A 7604-nucleotide genomic window follows, 5' to 3' on the forward strand; every position below is an offset into this window, starting at 1 on the left:
AAATGTGATAAGAAAGGACACATTCAAACAGGTGGCCGCTATGTGCGGACACAGTCGGCTTGCATGATTCGCCGACCCGCAGCGATAGCAGTTTCGCTGCGTCATATTGCCACGTTGTAGTGACGGCAGTCTAGCGGTCAGGAAGACACCAGAAAGACTTGCAAACGAAGCTCTCTATTTGGGGTGACTTGCGCCCGCAAAAGAACTCACACTCGGTGGCGGCGTGGAAAGAGAAGTTTATTTTTTACTAAAGGAACAAAATACGAAACGAAACAGTTGAACGGAAGTCTGCGGCGTAAGCAGCAAGCGTGCTCGTCAATCGTCGAAATACGAATGCCCGCTGCTTGCGGCATCGTTGAATTTAAAGCCGGCAAGGAAACTTCCAGATAACAGGTCGAGATCATCTAGAGTAATCTAGAAAAACGTAGATGCAGCTCTTCACGGCTGTGATCAATCGAGATGAGTCCGGTCGCTTCTCGCGTCACAAACAAAAATGATATCAGCCCTTTCTTGCGGCCTTGAGCGCGAACGAACGGACACTACAATGTTACGTGGCATTACCCCCCTTCCAAAGAAGCGTCGCCTCGACGCTTCAAAAATGAAAAATAAATACGGAGAATGTAAACATCGAGTCCATTAGCGTTCATAGTTAGGTTTAAGGCGCACGACATGTACGGCTTCCGGGCGTGTGCGTCGTCGTTGAGATGCTGTAGTGCCGTCGGGGATGACTTCATAGTCGAGCTCACCGATGCAAAGGAGAACCCTGTACGGGCCAAAGTAGCGTCGAAGCAACTTTTCACTCAATCCACTGCGGCGAATTGGTGTCCATATCCAAACATGATCACCTGGCTTGTAATTCGTGTCTCGTCGGCGCAGATTGTAGCGTCGGGCGTCGGCGTGCTGCTGGTCTTTAATGCGAAGCCGCGCAAGTCTTCGGGCTTCCTCGGCGTGATCAAGGTAGGCGGCGACGTCGTGGTTGTCTTCGTCTGAAACGTGCGGGAGCATTGCGTGGAGTGTAGTCGTGGGCTTCCTGCCGTATACAAGCTGGAATGGGGTAAACCTGGTAGTCTCCTGGCCGGCAGTGTTATAGGCAAAGATCACGTACGGCAGAATGGTGTCCCACGTCTTGTGTTCGGCGTCGATGTACATGGAGAGCATGTCTGCGATAGTTTTGTTCAGACGCTCTGTGAGTCCGTTGGTTTGCGGATGACAGGCAGTTGTCCTCTGATGGATTGTCTGACTGTAGTTGAGAATGGCTTGCGTCAGCTCCGCTGCAAACGCCGTTCCTCTGTCTGTGATGAGCACTTCGTGGGCGCCGTGTCGCAGGAGAATTTGTTCGACAAAAAATTTAGCGACTTCTGTTGCGGTACCATTAGGCAACGCTTTTGCTTCAGCGTATCGGGTCATGTAGTCGGTTACCACGATGATCCATTTGTTACCCGATGATGAAGTCAGAAAGGGTCCGAGGAGGTCCATCCCAATTTGCTGAAAGGGCTTAGTTGGAGGTGGTAGAGGGTTCAGGAGTCCGGCTGGTCTAGTCGGAGGCGTTTTGCGTCGCTGACACTCACGGCACGTTTTCACGTAATGGGAAACATCGGCAGCTAGCCGCGGCCAATAGTACTTCTCCTGGATGCGGTGCAACGTGCGAGCAATCCCGAGATTCCCTGCAGTCGGCTGATCATGGCATGCCTGCATAATTTCTTGCCTGAGATTTTTGGGCACGACAAGAAGATGCACTGTCCTGTTGGGCGCGAAGTTCTTCTTCAGGAGGACATTACTGTGAACGACGAAGGACGACAGTTGGCGCTTGAACCCTCGGGGAGGCGATGCGGTCTTTCCTTTCAGATAAGCAACTAGGCTTTGCAACTCAGGATCCGAGCGCTGCTGCTGCGCGAAACTGCTCGCGCTTACCGGCCCTAAGAAAGCGTCGTCGTCCTCCTCTTCCGGTGCTGCGTCGACGGGGGCTCGCGACAAGCAGTCTGCGTCGGAATGCTTGCGGCCAGATTTGTAGACTACAGTTATGTCAAATTCTTGAAGACGGAAGCTCCAACGAGCAAGGCGGCCAGAGGGGTCCTTCAAATTGGCAAGCCAGCACAGAGCATGATGGTCGCTCTCAACCTTGAATGGTCGTCTGTACAGGTAGGGTCGAACTTTGGACGTGGCCCCAATAATGGCGAGACATTCTTTCTCGGTCGTCGAATAGTTGGCTTCGGTTTTCGACAGTGAACGACTTGCGTACGCGATAACTTTCTCCTGTTTACCATTTTTCTGAACTGGGACCGCTCCTAAGCCCGCACTACTTGAATCTGTATGAATTTCGGTTTCGGCGTTTTCATAAAGTGTCCGAGCACAGGAGGAGACTGTAAGCGGCGCTTCAGCTCTTTGAAAGCTTCTTGTTGCGGCGTTTCCCATTTAAAAGGCACGTCAGCCTTGGTAAGTTGGGTCAAAGGTTCAGCGATGCGCGAAAAGTTCTTGACGAATCGCCGGTAATAAGCCCACAATCCAAGGAATCTGCGTATAGCTTTCTTGTCATTAGGCTGTGGAAACTCTGCGATCGCAGCCGTCTTCCGAGTGTCTGGGCGAACTCCATCCTTGCTTACGACGTGACCAAGGAACAGCAGCTCCTCGTAGGCGAAGTGGCACTTCTATGGTTTCAGTGTTAGTCCTGAAGACTAGATTGTTTCCAGCACTGTCCGAAGCCTTCTGAGATGATCTTCAAAGCTTGAGGAGAAGACAACAACGTCGTCTAAGTAGACCAGACAAATTTGCCACTTCAAGCCAGCGAGCACCGTATCCATTACTCGCTGGAACGTCGCTGGGGCCGAGCAGAGGCCGAATGGCATCACCTTGAACTCGAAGAGTCCGTCTGGCGTGATAAACGTAGTCTTCTCGCGATCTCTTTCGTCGACTTCAATTTGCCAGTAGCCGCTCTTCAGTTCCATCGATGAGAAGTACTTAGCGTTGCATAGACGATCCAATGTGTCGTCGATGCGGGGTAGGGGGTCGTCCAGCCGAAGTCCTCGATTTCGGCTGGTCGCTGGCCGAGTCGGGGTCGTGGGGCATCGTAAGGGAACCCTCGGATGCCCATTCTCCTGTATGAGCAGTACCGGAGAATGTGACCGGCTTCTCCGTAGTGGAAGCATAGTGGGCGGCGCTGGTTGGGTGTTCTCCACTCGTCGCATTTCCTCGTCTGTGTGCGGCGCTCGTAGGACGGGCGGGTTGGTGCGAGAGGGCGGCGGTACAACGCAGCTGGCTGAGGGCGATAGGGGCTTGGGTCCCGTCGTCGAGGTGTAGGACGGCGCACTGCTGCGGCGTAAGCCATGGCTGGAGGCTCCAGAGGCTGGGTGGTGGTCGGTGTCACACCCAAGGCCTGTTGCACCTCGTCCCGGATGACGTCGGTGAGCGAAGTGAGCTGCGGCTGCGTTCCTGTTGGCAGCAATCGTCGGAGCTCTTCTCGCACAATTTCACGTATAACCTCGCGCAGGTTATCGTTGTTAGCGTTGTCCATGCAGCTTGCTGACAAAAAGCGCTGCTGGCGGTCCTACTGGCGGGCTCTGGCATCAAGGGTTTTTTTCCATGGTGGATGCCTCTTCGACGAATTCCGCTACGGTTTTGGGTGGGTTCCATATGAGGCCCGCAAAGAGTTGCTCTTAACTCCTCGCATAAGCAGCTTGACCTTTTCATCTTCCTTCATGTTCGAGTTGGCACGCCGGAAGAGACGCTTCATCTCCTCAGTGTACATTGCAACGGTCTCGTTTGGATGTTGTATGCGAGACTGTAGCAGCTGCTGGGCTCTCTCCTTGCGCACGACGTTCGTGAAGGTCTTCAGAAACTGCTCCTTGAAGGTTTCCCAGTTCGTAAGGCTAGCTTCCTCATTCTCAAACCAGATTCTTGCTGCTCCCTCCAAGGCGAAGAAGACATACGCAAGTTTCGTAGCATCATCCCAGTTGTTGAAGACAGCCACACGGTCGAACTGTTCCAGCCATTCTTCGGGGTCAGCGCCAGGTGAAGCGTCGAAGGTTGGTGGTACCCGGGGCTGGTGAAGAATGATTGGAGTCGTCGTCTGGGGCAAGCTCATGGTGGACGTTGCTACTGGCTTTCGCTTCCGGGTAGGGTCCGGCAGAGTCCCGAACTCAGGTGCGTCCCCTAGCAGACGTCGACTTGCGCGGTGGACTGGGCTCAGGTCCTGCGGTGAATGACTCAGAGGGATGGCGTCACAAATTGTAGGGGGTGTCCGGAACATGGAAGGCTACCCCACACCTCCATGAGATGTCGCGTTGTAGTGACGGCAGTCCAGCGGTCAGGAAGACACCAGAAAGACTTGCAAACGAAGCTCTTTATTTGGGCTGAGTTGCGCCCGCAAAAAACTGAACCACTAGGTGGCGGCGTAAGCTACAAGCGTGCTCGTTAATCGTCGAACTACGAATGCCCGCTGCTCGCGGCATTGTTCAATTTAAAGCCGGCAAGGAAACTTCGAGATAACAGGTCGAGATCATCTAGAGTAATCTAGAAAAACGTAGATGCAGCTCTTCACGGCTGTGATCAATCGAGATTAGTCCGGTCGCTTCTCGCGTCAGAAACAAAAATGATAACAGCCCTTTCTTGCGGCCTTGAGAGCGAACGAACGGACACTACAATGATACGTGGCATTATCGCTTTCTCCAAAGGCTCTCACCTTGTGAACGTCCGGAACGCCCCTATCAGAGGCGTGCGCTTCTGCTACGCTCTTTTTAGCTGCTTCCATGGCTAGCGCTCGTGCCACGGCTTTTTGAAAGGTTAGCTTGTTATCCTCCGTGAATAACACTCGCTGTATATCGTCTCTGCGCAAACCGCAAACAAAACGGTCCCGCAGCGACTGATCGAGTGCGGATTCAAATTCACATGTCTGTGCCAATTTCCGCTACTGTGCAACATATTCCGAAATCGATTCAGTCTCGAGTTGCGCTCTCCTGTGAAATTTCGCGCGTTCACTAATTACCGACGGCTTCGGTGACAAGTGGTCGCCTAGAAGTTTCTTTAGCACGTCGAAACTTTTAGCTGACGGCAATTCCGGCGCGGTCAATGACTTGAGGAGTACATTAAGTTGGGCGAGTTGGTATAGATTCATGGTTGAAAAACAGCGCACAAAAGACTAGACAAAAGAGGGTCTAGTCTTTTGTCCTGTCCTGTCGTCGCCTTTACTCTTGTGGCTAGTCTTTTGTGCGCTGTTTTTCAACCATGGACTTAAGGAGACTGTACGTCTTTGGGCCTACGAGACTCAAAAAAGCGTGTACCTTGTCCTCGGGGATACGGTTGTCCAGAACAAACGACGTTAAGCGTTCCTCGTACGACGGCCAGTCGTTCGTAGACTCGTCGAAGGGCTCGATGTGTCCCAGTCGACCGACGAGTTGCATCACTGCTCCCGCCGCTGCCGAACCATCCGTTGCCATGTCGGCTTGCTGTAGAACTTGTCAGAATCCCACTCTCGTCGCCAAATGTCGTGTTTTGTCGGGGACAGCAGACGAAGGCCAGCTGGGTGGAAAACCGAACGTGGTTTATTCCATCACAGCTTGTAGTGGAATGTCCGGTGGCCGAGCAGCGCGGCTTATCTTATAGCCAGATCTCGCGATAGTCGCGCCGCCGCTATCGCTCTAGCCGCGACGATTACACAACAGATGGGTTATTAGATTTTGATTGTTTCCGAATTACGCCATGAAAAGGAAAGCTGTTTATTTTAAATTTAGGAGTTTTTTCGAGTGTGCTTTGCTTGCCCCCATCTTATTTTATCTTTGATGAATACCGGAATTCACCTCAGATGTGCTTGTTCTGCCAGTAGTTACCCCGTTTGGTCACTGCCGGTGTGCTTAGTTTAGACTCGAGTGTTGTTTGTTCTGATGGTTTTTGGTTTATGGGGTTTAACGTCCCAAAGCGACTAAGGCTATGAGAGACGCCGTAGTGGAGGGCTCCGGAAATTTCGACCACCTGGGGTTCTTTAACGTGCACTGACATCGCACAGTACACGGGCCTCTAGAATTTCTCCTCCAAAGAAATTCCAGCCGCCGCTGCCGGGATCGAACCCGCGTCTTTTGGGTCAGCAGCCGAGCACCATAGCCACTGAGCCACCGCGGCGGCTGTTTGTTCTGAGATTCATAAGCGGATATCAGCGCTATTCATAATTATGGGATCTGTAAATAAGTCTGGAGTAAAGAAATATGCTTTCAGACAAATGATTTTTTTTCCAGCTTGCTTCATATATGCTCTTCTTTCTTCTACGCAGTCTGAAGACGCCAACCACCTAGCCGCTGTGGACATACACTACGGCACCTGGATGTGCGTGTTGGGTGAAGGTGGTACTTTGGGGTTTTTTTTCGAGAACTTTTTGTTAGCAGTGATCAAATGCGTGTTACAAATATTTACCAAACCAATTAAATGTGCATTCGAAAGCTACTGGGTCTTCACCGAGTCCGATACGATGCCTTGCCGGCATGTTGTTCCGAAAATGAAGGAACTGCTTTGGAACTCAAAATTTTTCGTACATTTTAATTTATTAGTTCTCTTAGCAATTTTTTTACACTAAATGGAAATATTTTCGAGCGCTGCTAACAATTGATCGTCCGGGAAACTAGTTTGTATTAAGCTGTCTGGCTGCTGCGCAACAGCAAACTCTAACATTCGCTCCTTGAAAACTCTCTCCTTACATCACTTAATGATATGAATCACTGATTAGAATTGCAAACATTCTACGATTAGCGAAGAATTCTCGGATCCTTCCTTATTGCTGCCCTGCTACTCAGCCACTGATATTAACTGCGGGAGCGAAATTTGCGAGGAAAAAAAGGCAGACGCAAAAGGAAAGTACACAGGGGCGCGCGTGTGGAGGAATGCAGCTGCACATAAAATTTGACGCCTGTCTTCAGATAGCGTTTTTTTATGTTGCCATAGGACGTGTGCTGCTCGCTACTTTCTACTTTCTGCCGACACCTCGATATAAGAGCTGGCCCCAGGTTGGCAGATGGGCTGTCGAGGCACAGAGCACAGAATTTCACTATCCCGTAGCGTACGAGCGAAAAATAGCTATGAATTTTCTACTCTGCTGTGCGCTTCTACTGTCTACTGTGTGTTTCCTGGAAGCAGATCATAATTTTAAGAATAGCCTTTCTGAGTTAAGCAGACGATTTCAGTGGCAGAATAAACCAGTGCCGGCAGAGATAAGAAATGAGGTTAATAAACTTTAGTAGTTAGGCGGCTAACTATTTTTTGATAGTTAATTTCCTAACAATTACATTTACGCACCTGGCTGCAATCAGAGATCTGCAGCCCGTTGTTAGTAATAGCCATACCAGGTCTCAGAATTTGGAAAACCTGATTACACTCGGGGCTGTTTCTGGACAAAATTTAGCTATTTCGAGTAGTTACTCCTAGTGAATGGGTTCCTTGCCGTGCATGCTTTTCAAAAGCACATGTATTTTGACACGATGCAGCCAAAATTAGTTGAACAATGGCAGCGAGAGTAATCGCGATTTCGCAGTTTTGAAGGCAGATATGACTAATATTAACGACCGGCTACAAATTTCTAATTGCAAGTCAGGGTGAAAAGTAAGATTACGTGCAGCCTGGATCGGACG

At 50.6% G+C, this 7604-nt stretch overlaps 1 protein-coding gene across 1 annotated transcript in view; it reads left to right on the forward strand.

Annotated features, from left to right (window-relative positions):
• The window catches only part of LOC149354119 (uncharacterized), a 36570-nt gene extending 30144 nt beyond the window's left edge, over positions 1-6426 (forward strand). Inside the window, exon 4 of the mRNA XM_089583070.1 lies at positions 6257-6426. The gene's annotated coding sequence lies outside the window, so the exon portion shown is untranslated. The remainder of the gene's footprint in view (positions 1-6256) is intronic.
• Positions 6427-7604: the final 1178 nt, after the last annotated feature.

Source organism: Amblyomma mixtum, chromosome 3 (assembly GCF_055824585.1).
Source record: "Amblyomma mixtum isolate Tamu chromosome 3, ASM5582458v1, whole genome shotgun sequence".
In the NCBI taxonomy this organism is placed as follows: domain Eukaryota; kingdom Metazoa; phylum Arthropoda; class Arachnida; order Ixodida; family Ixodidae; genus Amblyomma; species Amblyomma mixtum.